General features: G+C 45.5%; 1 protein-coding gene across 2 annotated transcripts in view; it reads left to right on the top strand.

Moving 5' to 3' along the window:
* LOC139413848 (protein CBFA2T2-like) overlaps positions 1 to 18,394 on the top strand; it is a 65,816-nt gene that overhangs the window by 11,807 nt on the left and 35,615 nt on the right. Inside the window, exon 1 of one of the 2 annotated variants that reach the window (XM_071161659.1) lies at positions 5,079 to 5,290. The exons of the other annotated variant lie outside the window; for it this stretch is intronic. The gene's annotated coding sequence lies outside the window, so the exon portion shown is untranslated. Of the gene's footprint in view, positions 1 to 5,078; positions 5,291 to 18,394 lie in introns of those variants that run through there. 2 annotated transcript variants of the gene reach the window in all.

Below are 18,394 nucleotides of genomic sequence, written 5' to 3' on the forward strand. Positions count from 1 at the left end.
TGTGAATGTTCAAAGACATGCTTGGCCTTCAAGAGACAATAAAACACACACACACACACACACTCTCTTGCGTCTACTTGAACCAAGGTGGGGGGGATCGGTGCTTTACGGCTGGAGAAAAAATTCACTTACCAGCATCTGTGTTTTTTGTTTACTTCCTGCATGGAGCCCTATTCTCATGTTGTTAGCAAAATAGCATGTTGGCTAGCGTCAGCATATTTGCGCAGCATTAGCAGTCATTATTGCAAATGAAGGTAATGAATGTTTTCAGTTATTTTAAATGTATTTACTAACGTAAGACTCAAGCTGCCTCAAAGGCTTTTTCTCATTTGGTAAAAATGTTGTCCTCCTCCTTGACCCGGAAACCAATAAGTAGTAGAGTGGTCGAGGAGGATTTAAATTTGTTAGTAGGCAAATAGAAGACGGTCCTCCCCTCCCCAATAGCCTCCTTTTGGTGAGGAAGTACAAGTGTATGCTACTTGAGTACTTCAAGGAAGAGTTTTGAAATCGGTAGGGCTGACCCCATTTAGTCGACTGGTCGATAGGCTGTTGGTCGACTGAGATGTTTATAGTCGAGCAATGCCAAATATATATTAAAAAATGTATGGCACACAAGACACCTGTCTGATTCACGCCTGTCTCAGTGGACTAATCCATTGTGGAGGCTGCGGGGGTGGCACACCAGTATCACCAGTAGTACATTTACAGTTCATTCCCATGATTTCTCATCTACAAATGTTTGTTTGGTTACGGTATTTTCTGTTAATGTATTCAATATATTATTACAGTCTTACCATTGTCATTGTAGGAGTGGGCACGATGTTTGCAGAGCGCACAACCTAGGCTAAAATACATATTTACGAATAGACAACTCTCGGTCGACAAATCTTTTTTTTAGTCAGGGACGGCTCTGCCACACACAAAGCATGCAAACATTTAAAAAACGACATGCTTTTTACTATATAATGCCTTGCATAACTAGCTAAATTAGTTTCTATCACTTTGTACACTTATTTTGGGAGTCCACCCTGTAAACGTAATTTGCATAATTGGAGGAGAGTCTCATTTCATACGAGCACATTTTCAGCCACTTTCCCTCTCCTTGCCGGCTCTCCTCGATTACCAGAGAGGGCACTGGAGTTGAGCAAATCCAATTGACCAAAGGCTGTAGTTTTCTGTCTGTTTCTTTACTTCCTGAGTAGGCTTCCATGTTTGTCTGTCATTAGCTTGTTTGCTAAGTATGATCAGTCATTTTGCCATTATCACCAGTGAAATTCGCAGTAAATGCTGCTCCATGCTTGCTTCGCAAACATTCGTCACCTAAAACTTTCTCAAATGGCTTCGTATGCTAATGTGGCCCAACATTTGACCTAAGCCGTCAGAGATGTAAGCCAAACGTAGCGCTAAGGCTAATACATTAGCCGTTGCATTCAGATCATGCGTGCGTTGCCGTAGCAATAATGGGGCTCCTGTTGCGTTGTGGTGGTTGGTGGCTTTCTCTGCACAGAGAAGAGGGGGCCCACAGCACCGCCGGGCTCGACCCAGCTGTGTTGCCCTCTGGGGCTTGTTAAAAAAGCCTGTAGATAATTCCCATTTCAGAAACGAAGATCTTTTACCCCAGCCCCCTTTGAGATGGAGCCTCCCATCAGCAGCCACCACAGCCATTCATGGGGCATTGGAGCCACCACAAGGCTGCATGGCCACCTTTTGTGATGATAATGTCACCTTTCAGTAGTCAACTCAGCTGACCGGGGGCCTCTGTGTTTTCCTAGCACAAGCTGGTGTGTGTAAAGGCTTTTGGGTTCGCTCCAAGAGGGGAGCAGTTTGTGCCTGGGTCTTTTGCTGAAGAAGAATGTTTTTTGAGACCACATGACATGCCCTATCCCTGTCAGAGTAGGCTACCGTTGGCACTATTCAATGTCAATGTACTGTAGAGGGTAATGATTGAATCTGAGAGTTGGTTACCCAAAATACGTTATCACTTACCGAGGTTTGACCACACTTTGGTTGAGGCTGTGTGTGAACACACACACTCTTTGGCCCAGCACAGCTGTATCCATTGGATCCGTAACTATATCATTTGAGCTCATTGTGGACTCAAGGCCACCACCATCCCCCTATTGTGTTATTGACTTTACATTTGTTTATGTGTAACTCTGTGTTGTTGTTTTTGTCGCACTGCTTTGCTTTATCTTGGCCAGGTCGCAGTTGTAAATGAGAACTTGTTCTCAACTGGCCTACCTGGTTAAATAAAGGTTAAATAAAAAATATATATTTTAAAAGAATTGCCTTCGCTCGCACAACAAACCATCCAATACAAGGCAAATTGAGTAATTGAGTGAGGTAATGATGTTATGTTTCTCTCTCCTTCAGATCCTCCAACGTCCATACTCCTAGTTCCTCCAAGCTGTGGACTGGAGGAGAGTGCTGGTGCTGTCGTTTAAGCTCTGTTTATGTTTCTAAAAGTAGATGTTCGGAGAGCGTGTGAACACAACCAGATGCTCAAGGTTCACTGGGATATCTCATTTTGTAGGCAGCTAGCAACGGACCCTTTTCTTTTTCAATCTCGGGCCACACAGCCCAGCACAATGGTTAACAGCTGTGGGAGACTGCATGAAGAAGGAGCTAAAGCAATTCCATACCACATTCAGTGTTGACTTTCCTCATTAAAAAATGATGACATAAGTGTATGCTGTCCTTCCCCCCCTCTATTATGGGCCAACCATAGATGGTTCACCCAGTGTGGCAGAGAAAACGAAAGGGTAAGAGTGGTTGGTTGGTGTGGGTTATCTGATATGAGGTGCTAGTTAGCGTGGACACACTAACCTGAAGGGCTAGCGAGCGTATCGTCTGGGTTAGCATCTGCAGAGCACCCGCTGTCAGTGCTGCGCCTCCTGTTCCCCCTACCAAGGCGCTCTGGCCCTCTCTCCCATGGCCAGATGCACTCTTTATCAGTCCAAGGATATCAGCGAAAGCTGTGCTGTGTGTGTGTGTGTGTGTGTGTGTGTGTGTGTGTGTGTGTGTGTGTGTGTGTGTGTGTGTGTGTGTGTGTGTGTGTGTGTGTGTGTGTGTGTGTGTGTGTGTGTGCAACCCGCAGTATCAGCTGAACCTTGGGAAGCCATTAGGATGTGTGTGTGTGTGTCTGTGTGTGTGCTATATCACCTTCTTAATGAACTGCTTGTGTTTTGCTACTGTTTGTTTGTTGTTGTTTTGAGCATGTGTGTGTGTGTTACTTTAGAGTATCCCTGTCTAGAACTTTGAAAAGCCTTGATTATGTGTACCGTCGTGTGATTATGTGTACCGTGGTTTGATGATGTGTACCGTGGTTTGATTATGTGTACCGTGGTGTGATGATGTGTACCGTGGTTTGATGATGTGTACCGTGGTTTGATTATGTGTACCGTGGTGTGATGATGTGTACCGTGGTTTGATTATGTGTACCGTGGTTTGATGATGTGTACCGTGGTTTGATGATGTGTACCGTGGTTTGATGATGTGTACCGTGGTTTGATTATGTGTACCGTGGTTTGATTATGTGTACCGTGGTTTGATGATGTGTACCGTGGTTTGATTATGTGTACCGTGGTTTGATGATGTGTACCGTGGTTTGATGATGTGTACCGTGGTTTGATTATGTGTACCGTGGTTTGATTATGTGTACCGTGGTTTGATGATGTGTACCGTGGTTTGATGATGTGTACCGTGGTTTGATGATGTGTACCGTGGTTTGATGATGTGAACCGTGGTTTGATTATGTGTACATTGGTTTGATGATGTGAACCGTGGTTTGATTATGTGTACCGTGGTTTGCAAGTTGTCAATTATAAAGCCTAATAATTGACTCACCACTGAATAAAATGGAAATCGGTCATGACAATCTAAAGTCAGCACAAAACAAATATTTTTAGAGGCTTCCATGCCCCAAACATTTAGGTGGAAAGCAAAACCATCTGTCTTTCTCTCTTACTTTTAATTCAGTGAAGCTTGAGGACACGAGGTTGCATTCAACTCCCCTCACATGTCCACACACTGCATTCAATGGTCTACCAGACTGCATTAAGTTGGTAAAACAAAAACAAAAAGGACCACGGAGGGGGTATAAGACATGTTTGAACCCCACTCTTGAAGGGGTTTAAAAGGAAAGTAATGCCCCCCCTCCCAAAAGGAAAGTAATAACCCCCTGACCCCCACCCAAAGGAAAGTAATAACCCCCTGACCCCCCCACCCCAAAAGGAAAGTAATAACCCCCTGACCCCCCCCCCCCCCCCCTAAGGAAAGTAATAACCCCCTGACCCCCCCACCCCAAAAGGAAAGTAATAACCCCCTGACCCCCCCCCCCCCCTAAGGAAAGTAATAACCCCCTGACCCCCCCACCCCAAAAGGAAAGTAATAACCCCCTGACCCCCCCCACCCCAAAAGGAAAGTATTAACCCCCTGACCCCCCCACCCCAAAAGGAAAGTAATAACCCCCTTACCCCCCCACCCCAAAAGGAAAGTAATAACCCCCTGACCCCCCCCCCACCCCAAAAGGAAAGTAATGACCCCCTGACCCCCCCACCCCAAAAGGAAAGTAATAACCCCCTGACCCCCCCCACCCCAAAAGGAAAGTAATGACCCCCCACCCCAAAAGGAAAGTAATAACCCCCTGACCCCCCCCCCACCCCAAAAGGAAAGTAATGACCCACCCCACCTTCTTGGCTCTGTTTAGTCTGTAGGTGCCAGGACAATTAGTTCTGTTTATTACGAGGCCTGTCGGTAAATACACTAAATAGATTAGTGCCGCATTGACTGAGCTCCACCGAGGGGGGGGGCGTGGCCTCATCAGTGACATCAGCACAGCAACCTGCCCCTGGAAACAGAGAAGAGAGTGTGTGGGAAAAGGGGGGAGGAGTCAGAGAGAAAGAAAGAGAGGGAGAGAGGTAGAGAGTGAACACACTGTGTGTGTGACAGAGAGAGCAGTGTGTGTGTGTGTGACAGAGAAAGCAGTGTGTGTGTGTGAGAGAGAGAGAGAGAGAGAGAGAGCGAGAGAGAGAGAGAGAGAGAGAGAGAGAGAGAGAACAGCAGAGGGAGTACTGGACTGGACTGCCTGGATATCCTCTTCCATCTGGGAGCCATCTGTGTTCCTCTGGCTCTGGGCTCCTCCACACTGGGGCTCACATATGTGGGAACACAAACACATGCCTGACATATGAAGGAGTGGAGAGAGAGACAAAAAACAGAGAAAAGAGAAGGATAAGAAAGCAAAGTCACCACAGCTGAATTAGGACAAGAGCCGACTAATAGGGTGGAGGTAAAACCCTTTTTAGTTGTATTTCACATGTTCTCTGTTGCATGCTCAAGTGATCAGTCTTTTTTTAAATTGTGTGTGTATTTTATGTGGTTTGTCTAGCCTAATTCCTGGCTGTACAGATGGTGCATGATCCCCTCTGTAATCTTCTCCTCATCTCTTTATCCTTGTCTGTTGAGGGAAGACAGGGATGCATATGGCTAACAGTTAGCTTAACACTGGAAAACTGTTGCCTTTTGAGATCAATTCTGTCAACTCAGTATTGGAAATGAGTTTGTTGTGGCATTGGGTCTGGTTTTGAATTGGAACATTCACTGACACTGTAAATGTAGGACTACCTACTACTCGAACGTTGCTTCTTAGTTGCTTCTTCCATGTGGAAAAATCTTTTAAGGTTAACAAAATGGATGCTTATATTGAGGTGAGGCTCAAGTTACTATACCGAGTCAGTGAAGGTTAAAGAAGGATATTGCTATCTTTCATGTTTTCCTTATGTGTTAAAGTTTACCTGGCAACACATTGTTAAGAATAATATCCAGATTATGCTCTTATTGCTAACACTGTGTGCAAGCCTCACACTGTTCCATAGCGTACATACGTAGTATATTTCTTATAGTGTAGGGCAAGCTATATCTTTTACATGAAGAGCTCTGCTGTTTCAAAGGGTGATGCCTGGGCATGTTTTGAGGTGAGTGGACTCTTCTCATTGTATTTATGTTTGCTGGGGTGCAGGGGATGGAGAGACAGACAGACAGACAGACAGAGAGAGAGAGAGAGAGAGAGAGAGAGAGAGAACCTGGCTAGTCTCAGCCAAGTAGAGCAGGACTCCATGCCTGTCGGGAGAAAGGACTGGGCAGGCTGGAGACAGGGAGTCTCGGGTCTGGAGGCCGGCTGGACATTGTCATACTCCTGACAGCAGGAGCCGTGTGTGTGTGTGTGAGTGTGAGTGAGTGTGTGTGTGTGTGTGTTTGTAAGTGAGTGAGTGAGTGAGTGAGTGTGTGTGTGTGTGTGTGTGTGTGTGTGTGTGTGTGTGTGAGTGTGTGTGTGTGTGTGTGTGACAGAGAGAGATTCTGTTTACTGGTGATTTTTACTGTTTACTGGTGATTTTTTTTCAACAGTTTCAAAGTAGATTCATTTGTCAAAGTGGTTGATATCGGAGCAGCAGGTAGCCAAGAGCGTTGGACCAGTAACCGAAAGGTTGCTGATTCTAAACCCTGAACCAACTAGGTGAAAAATCTGATGTGCCCTTGAGCAAGGCACTAATTGCTCCTGTAAGTCACTCTGGATAAGAGAGTTTACTAAAATGTAAAAAAATATATATATATTATGATACAATGCAGTATTTATCTTTAAAAATCTACATACATTACATTCTCTTAGCTTGTTATCATTTTTATAATAATTTATCCATAGTTTATAATAGTGATGGGAGAACATTTCCAGCATTAGTTTACGCCAGTTATTAGTGATGAATTGCTGAGATGAATGAGATCAGACTTTCATGAAGTCATTGACACCATTAACCTTTGTCCACTCAGCTTAAATCCTTAGAATCACTGCTCAGAATGCTCCCTTTATCTGTCTTTCCCTCGCTCTCTCTCTCTCTCTCTCTCTCACACACACACACACACACACACACACACACACACACACACACACACACACACACACACACACACACACACACACACACACACACACACACACACACACACACACACATACACAAACACAAACACACGCAAGACCCGAGCAGCTGCTTCAATTGTTGCGGAGCAGGAAGCTCTTTATTAGTTCCAGTGACTAGGGCTGTGATATCTGGCCTGGGGGAGGAAGAGGGGAGAGGTGTGTGGGGGGGGATCTAATCATGTGATCAGAAGTGGTCCCAATCACAACCATTTGCTCTCTTAACAACTGTTTCTCGCATGTCGGCTGTGTCTGTGTGGTGTGTGTGTGTGTGTGTGTGTGTGTGTGTGTGTGTGTGTGTGTGTGTGTGTGTGTGTGTGTGTGTGTGTGTGTGTGTGTGTGTGTGTGTGTGTGTGTGTGTGTGTGTGTGTGTGCGTGCGTGCGTGTGTGTATTTGACTGCACGTGAACATGTGTGTGAATGCCCGATTGTAACTCCTCCCCCAACCGTCTTTCTTGTGAGGCAGGGGTCTGGTAGGGTTGGCTCAGGGTAATGTCTTGTGGCCCGGCCTAGTGACCCAGAACTGCATGCCTTTGTTCACTGTACTGGTTTGAATATACTGTATGTGTCTCCCGTCTTGGAGAGGGGATCTCTGGGGAGTTATGTTGCTAAATGGCTCGTTGGGCCCCTGAGAAATGGCCCTTAAGGCGTCTGCATGCTTCCCAGCGAAACAGTTCAGTCGAGTTCCTGCATATATTAGGACAACATTTTGGACTTTGTGATGTTTCTTTTCCGGTTGTTTGGGCACACAAAACAAAATTCTGGAGGCAATGCCAAAGTTCGGAGCCGAAATCTACGCCCCTTCGTCGGTGATTGGTCAACAGTAGGGATTCTTCAATAAAATATTTGTTCATTCAATGAGAGACAAATCGTTTTCATCAAAACGTCAAAATTAATGACAGATTTCTTGAATTATCTTAGATTCATTCTGACTATTTTGAGGAAGTGTATACAGGCTACGGTGTCTCAAGATGGACAAACAGTATTATTATTGTTTTTCAAGTAAAAGTCCTTTAAGGGAGTATGCGAGCACACTTGTTCAGTTCGGCTAGGCGCCAGCCGAACTTAGGCATGCTGACGCCTTTAGTGTCAGTGGTGATTGGTGAACCCTATAGTCAGTAGTGACAGTAGTGTGCAAGTGTATAAGAGAAAGTAGTGTGTGTGTGTGTGTCTGCGTGTGTGCTTCCAGCCTTGGAGGGAGTTTGTTTTCGAGGGAGACACGGTTTTGTCTCTGTTTTTATATTATGTGTATGTGTATATGTGTGTGTGTGAGTGAGAGGTTGATACCATAGGACTTGATAGTAAATGTCTTTAAGGAGATTGCATTTATTGGTGTGTTCCTTTCTATTTCCATACATGATCTCTATCAAAACCATAATCTCTATCAGAACAATGATCTCTATCAGAACAATGCACAGGGCCTACCCACAGACATCCAGAGGTACCCCCTCTCTCTCCCCCTCCCTCCTCTTTCTCTCTCTCCCTTCTCTCTCTCTCTTTCCCTCCTCTCGCACTCTCTCTTCCCCCTGCCTCTCTCCCAACCTCTTTACCTCATTCCCTAACTACCTCTCTCTCAATTCAATTTCAATTTGAGGGCTTCTCTCTCTCTCTCTCTCTCTCTCTCTCTCAGGTCAGCACGTGCCTACCCTGCCAGGTTTTTGTTTCACATTCCTCTCTGAGAGTGAGGGATGAGAGAGAGTGGGAAGGGGTGGCCAAGTATGTCATTAATAATGGAGAGCAAACAAACTCCCAGGGGCCTCGGCTGTCCGTTTGTCTATTTTCCTGTCCTAAACCGTGAGTTATGGCCCTGTGACTGACTGTACAGGGAAGGGAGACGCACCACGCGCTTTGAGCCCGGAGCGCCAGTAGTATGGAACATAGAAGACGAATAATACACTCCCCACACACCAAGACACACACCTAAATGCACACACACACACACACACACACACACACACACACACACACACACACACACACACACACACACACACACACACACACACACACACAATCTTATGCACACAAATGCACCGAAACATGCATACACACTGGACACACACACACATACACACACACACACTGGACACACACACACACACACACACACAATCTTATGCACAAAAATGCACCGAAACATGCATACACACACATCCCGAGCACTCATTTTTTACAGCTGGCCCTGCCCTTTGTTGTCCTTATCTGTTTCTCACAGAGCAGTAGGACTGACTAACCCACTGTTATCTGTCTCTCACAGAGCAGTAGGACTGACTAACCCACTGTTATCTGTCTCTCACAGAGCAGTAGGACTGACTAACCCACTGTTATCTGTCTCTCACAGAGCAGTAGGACTGACTAACCCACTGTTATCTGTCTCTCACAGAGCAGTAGGACTGACTAACCCACTGTTATCTGTCTCTCACAGAGCAGCAGGACTGACTAACCCACTGTTATCTGTCTCTCACAGAGCAGTAGGACTGACTAACCCACTGTTATCTGTCTCTCACAGAGCAGTAGGATTGACTAACCCACAGTTATCTGTCTCTCACAGAACAGTAGGACTGACTAACCCACTGTTATCTGTCTCTCACAGAGCAGTAGGACTGACTAACCCACTGTTATCTGTCTCTCACAGAGCATTAGGACTGACTAACCCACTGTTATCTGTCTCTCACAGAGCAGTAGGACTGACTAACCCACTGTTATCTGTCTCTCACAGAGCAGTAGGACTGACTAACCCACTGCCCAGCACCAGTGAATGAGTGCGTACATGGGCCTACTCTGGGGCACACCTGGGGCACACATGGCTGGCTGATGCTTATTGCAGAACTGTGTGTGGAAATAGTTCAATGTGTCCATGTGCCTTTTTATTCACTCCACCCTCAGTCCTTATAGGCGAAGGGGTTTATGTTGAAGTTGCAGAGAGAAGAGTAAGAAAATGCCTATAGACTACACTTCAATGCAGAATAATATGAAAATGCCTATAGACTACACTTCAATGCAGAATAATGTGAAAATGCCTATAGACTACGCTTCAATGTAGAATAATGTGAAAATGCCTAGACAACACTTCAATGTAGAATAATGTGAAAATGCCTATAGACTACACTTCAATGCAGAATAATGTGAAAATGCCTATAGACTACACTTCAATGTAGAATAATGTGAAAATGCCTATAGACTACACTTCAATGTAGAATAATGTGAAAATGCCTATAGACTACACATCAATGCAAGACAGTAGGTTAGAAGGCCAACATTTCACTGCAATGCTTTACACACATGCTCTCCATTCTCCTGGCTTGTTCCCAACCATTTAAGATGTTTTAAATGTTGAATCGTCTTCAGGGGGTTAAATCCCAACGTCTGCCACATGTGACTCTATTTATCACTTTTATTACTCGTATTTTGACATTTTCCCTCTGTCAAAGTGCAAGTATTCCACTGTCATAATCGGCGTTGTGAAAACCGAGCCGTTCTAATGCATTAAACATGGCCTGTGGCGTATTGAACATCTGGCTTTGAATGACCTCTTTGCCTTGGTAGAGCCATTCACAGTAAGCCTCCCTCTTCACACCTGGTCTCAAACGAGCCTGCCTTTCTAGTCTCTCTTGTTCCTAATGTCCCAGCGCTCGTATCCAGTTTTATGGCCAACACTGTGTCTGCTATAGTAGACTAGTGTCAAACGACACATGGTTTTGCCTTGGAGCTGCCTTGCCTTTCTCTCTGACTCTGTCCATGTCCGACATGATTTAAAAAATGAGTGCTGTCGAGACCGGCAGGTTAAGTGGACTGTCAAGCGGTTCGTAAAGAATAGGAACCGGTTTGTCTGACCCTTCCAATGACAGAAGAGCTCCCAGTACTCTCTGATTTATGACAGTGTCGAGGGCTCAGGCCGGAGTTGAAAGAGACATCAGGGTGGCGGGGACTCGGCTGATTGATGAGCAAGAATATCAGTTATTCACGGAGAGGTGAGAAGGGCTGTAGCCCTGTTCTACTGGGCAAAGGAAAGAGTGCTGCTGCTGGAGATGGTTGAAGGGTGGGAACTATGGGGATTATGTCACTATTCTATACCAAGTGTGTGATTTACATTTTTTTTGGACAAGCTTTTGTTTTGTGCAGGTGTGTTCAATGAATTTCTGATTTCCGACTGACCCTGGAACACCTGGAAGCCTACACTCCTCTCTCCACACACACACACACACACACAGAGACACACACACACTCCATCTGACCACTCAGTGATGCAGGTGTGTATTTTACTCTGGAATGGGCCATCAAATTACGATGGAGGCATCGTTTGCAGATGTGTGTGTGTGTCTGACACCGTTACAAACACGACCAAGATACCAACATATTAGAGGGCGTGTTGTATTATAAAGCAGTCCGTGGAGATTTACTTAAAAATGACCTTCGTTCAATCAAATCCGTTAACCAGGTTTCTGGGTCTATGCCTAAGCTGAGAACATCAGTCCTTCTGCAATGCAAGAATACAATGTACGTTATTTGGATTCCTGCATTCATCATACCCAACAACACTCGGTGGGACAGAATGACAACGAACTGCACAATATGAATGCAAACCTCCGTTGTCCCTGCGAAGAGTCACAGAAATTATTATCAGTTGGGATTGAATAGGGGCCAGGGGCTTCCTCCCAAATAGGACCCTATTTCCTGTATCGTGCACTACTTTTGAACATAACCCTAAGAGCTCTGGTCAACACTAGGCCATTATATAGGGAATAGGGTGTGTGGAGGGCCATTCAAACCCAGAGCGCTGACTTCATGTCCATGTGGATGCTGTTCCCTTCCCTTCGAGCCTTACAGCATTTACGAGTCGTCTCTCCCAATCACCCGTTTCTTCCCTGCTCTTTGAACTCAACTTTTTGCATGGGGCCACACTCCTTTAAAGCCATCGTCTGTCCGCCGTACATTCCTCTGTTTTCTGCTTCTCTCTGTTCTTGTCCTCTTTGACTCTCTCTCTGTCATTCAGTGCCAGTAAGTGCTATTCCATCCCTGCAGTCATTTTGTACAGGCTCCAGCCAGGACTGCCGTTTGTATTTTTGTAATTATAACTGAGTGACAAGGTTATAGACTGGATTTCTTTAGAGGGGAATTGAGGGCAAAGAAGAAGCCCTCTCTCTTTCTCCTCCTCTCTTCTCCCATCTCGCAGAGAAACGTGATGGACCCACATTGAAGACACATCTGTTACTTACACAGACAGACACACACACACACACACACACACACACACACACACACACATACACACAAAGGTACCCTGTTGACGTTGGGCCAGGGCCAGCTATGTAGTCTGCTGCTGGCTGGAGATGTAAGGCCAGCCAACACAAACACGCAGCCTGGCCGTTCGAGGCTTCATCCAAAATTACACCCTATTCCATATTTAGTGCACTACTGTTGACCAAGGCCCATAGGACTCTGGTCTAAAGTAGTAAACTATATAGGGAATAGGGTTCTATAGGGCTCTGGTCTAAAGTAGTGCACTATATAGGGAATAGGGTACTATTTGGGACGCTGCTGGCCGCTTGACAGTCTTGCCTTTTTGATGAAACCAAGTGAAAACAGCACTTCTCTCATCCTGTCCTTCCCTCTCTCTTTCTCTCCTTCTCTTTCTCTGTCTCTTTCTCTCCTTCCCTCTCTCTTTCTCTGTCTCTTTCTCTCCTTCCCTCTCTCTTTCTCTGTCTCTTTCTCTCCTTCCCTCTCTCTTTCTCTGTCTCTTTCTCTCATTCCCTCTCTCTTTATCTGTCTCTTTCTTTCCTTCCCTCTCTCTTTCTCTGTCTCTTTCTCTCCTTCCCTCTCTATTTATCTGTCTCTTTCTCTCCTTCCTTCTCTCTTTCTCTGTCTCTTTCTCTCCTTCCCTCTCTCTTTCTCTGTCTCTTTCTCTCCTTCCCTCTCTATTTCTCTGTCCCTTTCTCTCCTTCCCTCTCTCTCTCTCTCTCTCTCTCTCTCTCTCTCTCTCTCTCTCTCTCTCTCTCTCTCTCTCTCTCTCTATTTCTCTGTCCCTTTCTCTCCTTCCCTCTCTCTTTCTCTGCCTCTTTCTCTCCTTCCCTCTCCCTTCATGGCGCCTCTAACATGCAGACTCATTTATTTTCCCTGTTGTCGCTTGTCCAAAAGACTTTCCCAAATTGTCCCCTATTCCCTACATAGAGCACTAGACATGCCCAAATGACCCCACAAAGTACTATAGATAATATTTGAAGGTCGGTAGATGGTACATTTTATTTTAACAGCCCCTGATGATTGGACAATGTGGAGGTTACAATTAAATGTACCTTTGGCTGATTGGAGTTGTCATCGCCCAAGAGGCAAAAACTATAAATAAAGTTTTCAAATTAGCTGAAGGGAGCTAGCATCGTGTTCCTCATTGGAAAGGCGACACACACATACACACAGCCCTGATATAGTGGCTCTAAGCCTTTCTTTAGACAGTTGTCATGGGGAGAGTTGTCATGGGTTGTTGTCATAGGTTGTTGTCATGGGGAGAATTGCATGGGTTGTTGTCATATGGAGTTGTCATGGGTTGTTGTCTTGGGGAGAGTTGTCATGGGTTGTTGTCATAAGGAGAGTTGTCATGGGAGAGTTGTCATGGGGAGTTGTCATGGGGAGTTGTCATGGCAGAGTTGTCATGAAGAGTGGTCATGGGGAGTTGTCATGGTGGAGTTGTCATGGGGAGTTGTCATGGCAGAGTTGTCATGGTGGAGTTGTCATGAAGATATAGTGGCTCTAAGCCTTTCTTTAGACAGTTGTCATGGGAGAGTTGTCATAGGTTGTTGTCATGGGAAGAGTTGTCATGGGTTGTTGTCATATGGAGTTGTCATGGGTTGTTGTCATGGGGAGTTGTCATGGGGAGTTGTCATGGGGAGTGGTCATGGGAGAGTTGTCATGGTGGAGTTGTCATGAAGATATAGTGGCTCTAAGCCTTTCTTTAGACAGTTGTCATGGGAGAGTTGTCATAGGTTGTTGTCATGGGAAGAGTTGTCATGGGTTGTTGTCATATGGAGTTGTCATGGGTTGTTGTCATGGAGAGTTGTCATGGGGAGTTGTCATGAAGGAGTTGTCATGGGGGAGTTGTCATGGAAGAGTTGTCATGGAGGAGTTGTCATGGGGAGTTGTCATGGGAGAGTTGTCATGGAAGAGTTGTCATGGTGGAGTTGTCATGAAGAAGTTGTCATGGGAGAGTTGTCATGAAGGAGTTGTCATGAAGGAGTTGTCATGGAGGACTTGTCATGGAGGAGTTGTCTTGGTGGAGTTGTCATGAAGGAGTTGTCATGGGAGAGTTGTCATGGGAGAGTTGTCATGAAGGAGTTGTCATGGTGGAGTTGTCATGGTGGAGTTGTCATGGAGGAGTTGTCATGAAGGAGTTGTCATGAAGAGTGGTCATGGGGAGTTGTCATGGTGGAGTTGTCATGGGTTGTTGTCATGGGTTGTTGTCAAGGGAAGAGTTGTCATGGGAGAGTTGTCATGGGGAGTTGTCATGGAAGAGTTGTCATGGGGAGTTGTCATGGCAGAGTTGTCATGAAGAGTAGTCATGGGAAGTTGTCATGGTGGAGTTGTCATGGGAGAGTTGTCATGAAGAGTTGTCATGGAGGAGTTGTCATGGGGAGTTGTCATGGGGAGTTGTCATGGGGAGTTGTCATGGGGGAGTTGTCATGGAAGAGTTGTCATGGAGGAGTTGTCATGGGGAGTTGTCATGGGAGAGTTGTCATGGAAGAGTTGTCATGGTGGAGTTGTCATGAAGAAGTTGTCATGGGAGAGTTGTCATGAAGGAGTTGTCATGAAGGAGTTGTCATGGAGGAGTTGTCATGGAGGAGTTGTCATGGAAGAGTTGTCATGGAAGAGTTGTCTTGGTGGAGTTGTCATGAAGGAGTTGTCATGGGAGAGTTGTCATGGGAGAGTTGTCATGAAGGAGTTGTCATGGTGGAGTTGTCATGGTGGAGTTGTCATGGAAGAGTTGTCATGGAGGAGTTGTCATGAAGGAGTTGTCATGAAGGAGTTGTCATGGTGGAGTTGTCATGGGGAGTTGTCATGGTGGAGTTGTCATGAATACTTGTCATGAAGACTTGACATGGAGGAGTTGTCATGAAGGAGTTGTCATGGGAGAGTTGTCACGAAGGAGTTGTCATGGTGGAGTTGTCATGAAGGAGTTGTCATGGTGGAGTTGTCATGGAAGAGTTGTCATGGAGGAGTTGTCATGAAGGAGTTGTCATGGAAGAGTTGTCATGGAAGAGTTGTCATGAAGACTTGTCATGGAGGAGTTGTAATAGAGGAGTTGTCATGAAGACTTGTCATGGAGGAGTTGTCATGAAGACTTGTCATGAAGAGTTGTCATGGAGGAGTTGTCATTAAGACTTGTCATGAAGAGTTGTCATGGAGGAGTTGTCATGAAGACTTGTCATGGAGGAGTTGTCATGGAGGAGTTGTCATGAAGACTTGTCATGAAGAGTTGTCATGAAGAGTTGTCATGGGTGAGTTGTCATGGAGGAGTTGTCATGGAGGAGTTGTCATGGAGGAGTTGTCATGGTGGAGTTGTCATGGAAGAGTTGTCATGAGGAGTTGTCATGGAGGAGTTGTCATGGAGGAGTTGTCATGAAGACTTGTCATGAAGAGTTGTCATGAAGAGTTGTCATGAAGACATGTCATGAAGAGTTGTCATGAGGAGTTGTCATGGAGGAGTTGTCATGGAGGAGTTGTCATGAAGACTTGTCATGAAGACTTGTCATGAAGACTTGTCATGGAGAGTTGTCATGAAGAGTTGTCATGGAGGAGTTGTCATGGAGGAGTTGTCATGGAGGAGTTGTCATGAAGACTTGTCATGGAAGAGTTGTCATGGAGGAGTTGTCATGAAGACTTGTCATGGAGGAGTTGTCATGGAGGAGTTGTCATGAAGACTTGTCATGAAGAGTTGTCATGGAGGAGTTGTCATGGGAGAGTTGTCATGAAGAGTTGCATGGGAGAGTTGTCATGAAGACTTGTCATGAAGACTTGTCATGGAGGAGTTGTCATGGATGAGTTGTCATGAAGACTTGTCATGAAGACTTGTCATGGAGGAGTTGTCATGGAGGAGTTGTCATGGGGAGTTGTCATGGGAGAGTTGTCATGAAGAGTTGCATGGGAGAGTTGTCATGAAGACTTGTCATGAAGACTTGTCATGGAGGAGTTGTCATGGATGAGTTGTCATGAAGACTTGTCATGAAGACTTGTCATGGAGGAGTTGTCATGGAGGAGTTGTCATGGGGAGTTGTCATGGGAGAGTTGTCATGAAGAGTTGCATGGGAGAGTTGTAATAGAGGAGTTGTCTTGAAGACTTGTCATGGAGGAGTTGTCATGGGATAGTTGTCATGGAGGAGTTGTCATGAAGACTTGTCATGATGAGTTGTCATGGAGGACTTGTCATGGGGAGTTGTCATGGAGGAGTTGTCACGGTGGAGTTGTCATGAAGAGTTGTCATGGAGGAGTTGTTATAAAGGAGTTGTCATGGTGGAGTTGTTATGAAGGAGTTGTCATGGAAGAGTTGTCATGGTGGAGTTGTCATGAAGACTTGTCATGAAGAGTTGTCATGAAGAGTTGTCATGAAGACATGTCATGAAGAGTTGTCATGAGGAGTTGTCATGGAGGAGTTGTCATGGAGGAGTTGTCATGAAGACTTGTCATGAAGACTTGTCATGAAGACTTGTCATGGAGAGTTGTCATGAAGAGTTGTCATGGAGGAGTTGTCATGGAGGAGTTGTCATGGAGGAGTTGTCATGAAGACTTGTCATGGAGGAGTTGTCATGGAGGAGTTGTCATGAAGACTTGTCATGGAGGAGTTGTCATGGAGGAGTTGTCATGAAGACTTGTCATGAAGAGTTGTCATGGAGGAGTTGTCATGGGAGAGTTGTCATGAAGAGTTGCATGGGAGAGTTGTCATGAAGACTTGTCATGAAGACTTGTCATGGAGGAGTTGTCATGGATGAGTTGTCATGAAGACTTGTCATGAAGACTTGTCATGGAGGAGTTGTCATGGAGGAGTTGTCATGGGGAGTTGTCATGGGAGAGTTGTCATGAAGAGTTGCATGGGAGAGTTGTCATGAAGACTTGTCATGAAGACTTGTCATGGAGGAGTTGTCATGGATGAGTTGTCATGAAGACTTGTCATGAAGACTTGTCATGGAGGAGTTGTCATGGAGGAGTTGTCATGGGGAGTTGTCATGGGAGAGTTGTCATGAAGAGTTGCATGGGAGAGTTGTAATAGAGGAGTTGTCTTGAAGACTTGTCATGGAGGAGTTGTCATGGGATAGTTGTCATGGAGGAGTTGTCATGAAGACTTGTCATGATGAGTTGTCATGGAGGACTTGTCATGGGGAGTTGTCATGGAGGAGTTGTCACGGTGGAGTTGTCATGAAGAGTTGTCATGGAGGAGTTGTTATAAAGGAGTTGTCATGGTGGAGTTGTTATGAAGGAGTTGTCATGGAAGAGTTGTCATGGTGGAGTTGTTATGAAGGAGTTGTCATGAAGGAGTTGTCATGGAGGAGTTGTTATGAAGGAGTTGTCATGGAGGAGTTGTTATGGGGAGTTGTCATGGGGAGTTGTTATGGAGGAGTTGTCATGAAGAGTTGTCATGGAGGAGTTGTTATGATGGAGTTGTCATGGTGGAGTTGTCATGAAGGAGTTGTCATGGTGGAGTTGTCATGAAGGAGTTGTCATGGGAAGTTGTCATGGTGGAGTTGACATGGGGAGTTGTCATGGAAGAGTTGTCATGAAGGAGTTGTAATGGGGAGTTGTCATGGAAGAGTTGTCATGGAGGAGTTGTCATGGGGAGTTGTCATGGAGGAGTTGTCATGGAGGAGTTGTCATGGGGAGTTGTCATGGAGGAGTTGTCATGAAGGAGTTGTCATGAAGAGTTGTCTTGGAGGAGTTGTAATGGGGAGTTGTCATGGAGGAGTTGTCATGGAGGAGTTGTCATGGGGAGTTGTCATGGGGAGTTGTCATGGAGGAGTTGTCATGGAGGAGTTGTCATGGAGGAGTTGTCATGGCAGAGTTGTCATGAAGAGTAGTCATGGGAAGTTGTCATGGTGGAGTTGTCATGGGAGAGTTGTCATGAAGAGTTGTCATGGAGGAGTTGTCATGGAGGAGTTGTCATGGGGAGTTGTCATGGAGGAGTTGTCATGGAGGAGTTGTCATGGAGGAGTTGTCATGGGGAGTTGTCATGGGGAGTTGTCATGGGAGAGTTGTCATGAAGGAGTTGTCATGAAGAGTTGTCATGGGGAGTTGTCATGGGAGAGTTGTCATGGAAGAGTTGTCATGGAAGAGTTGTCATGGAGGAGTTGTCATGGGGAGTTGTCATGGTGAGTTGTCATGGAGGAGTTGTCATGAAGACTTGTCATGAAGAGTTGTCATGGGAGAGTTGTTATGAAGGAGTTGT

Source organism: Oncorhynchus clarkii, chromosome 7, assembly GCF_045791955.1.
Source record: "Oncorhynchus clarkii lewisi isolate Uvic-CL-2024 chromosome 7, UVic_Ocla_1.0, whole genome shotgun sequence".
Taxonomy (NCBI): domain Eukaryota; kingdom Metazoa; phylum Chordata; class Actinopteri; order Salmoniformes; family Salmonidae; genus Oncorhynchus; species Oncorhynchus clarkii.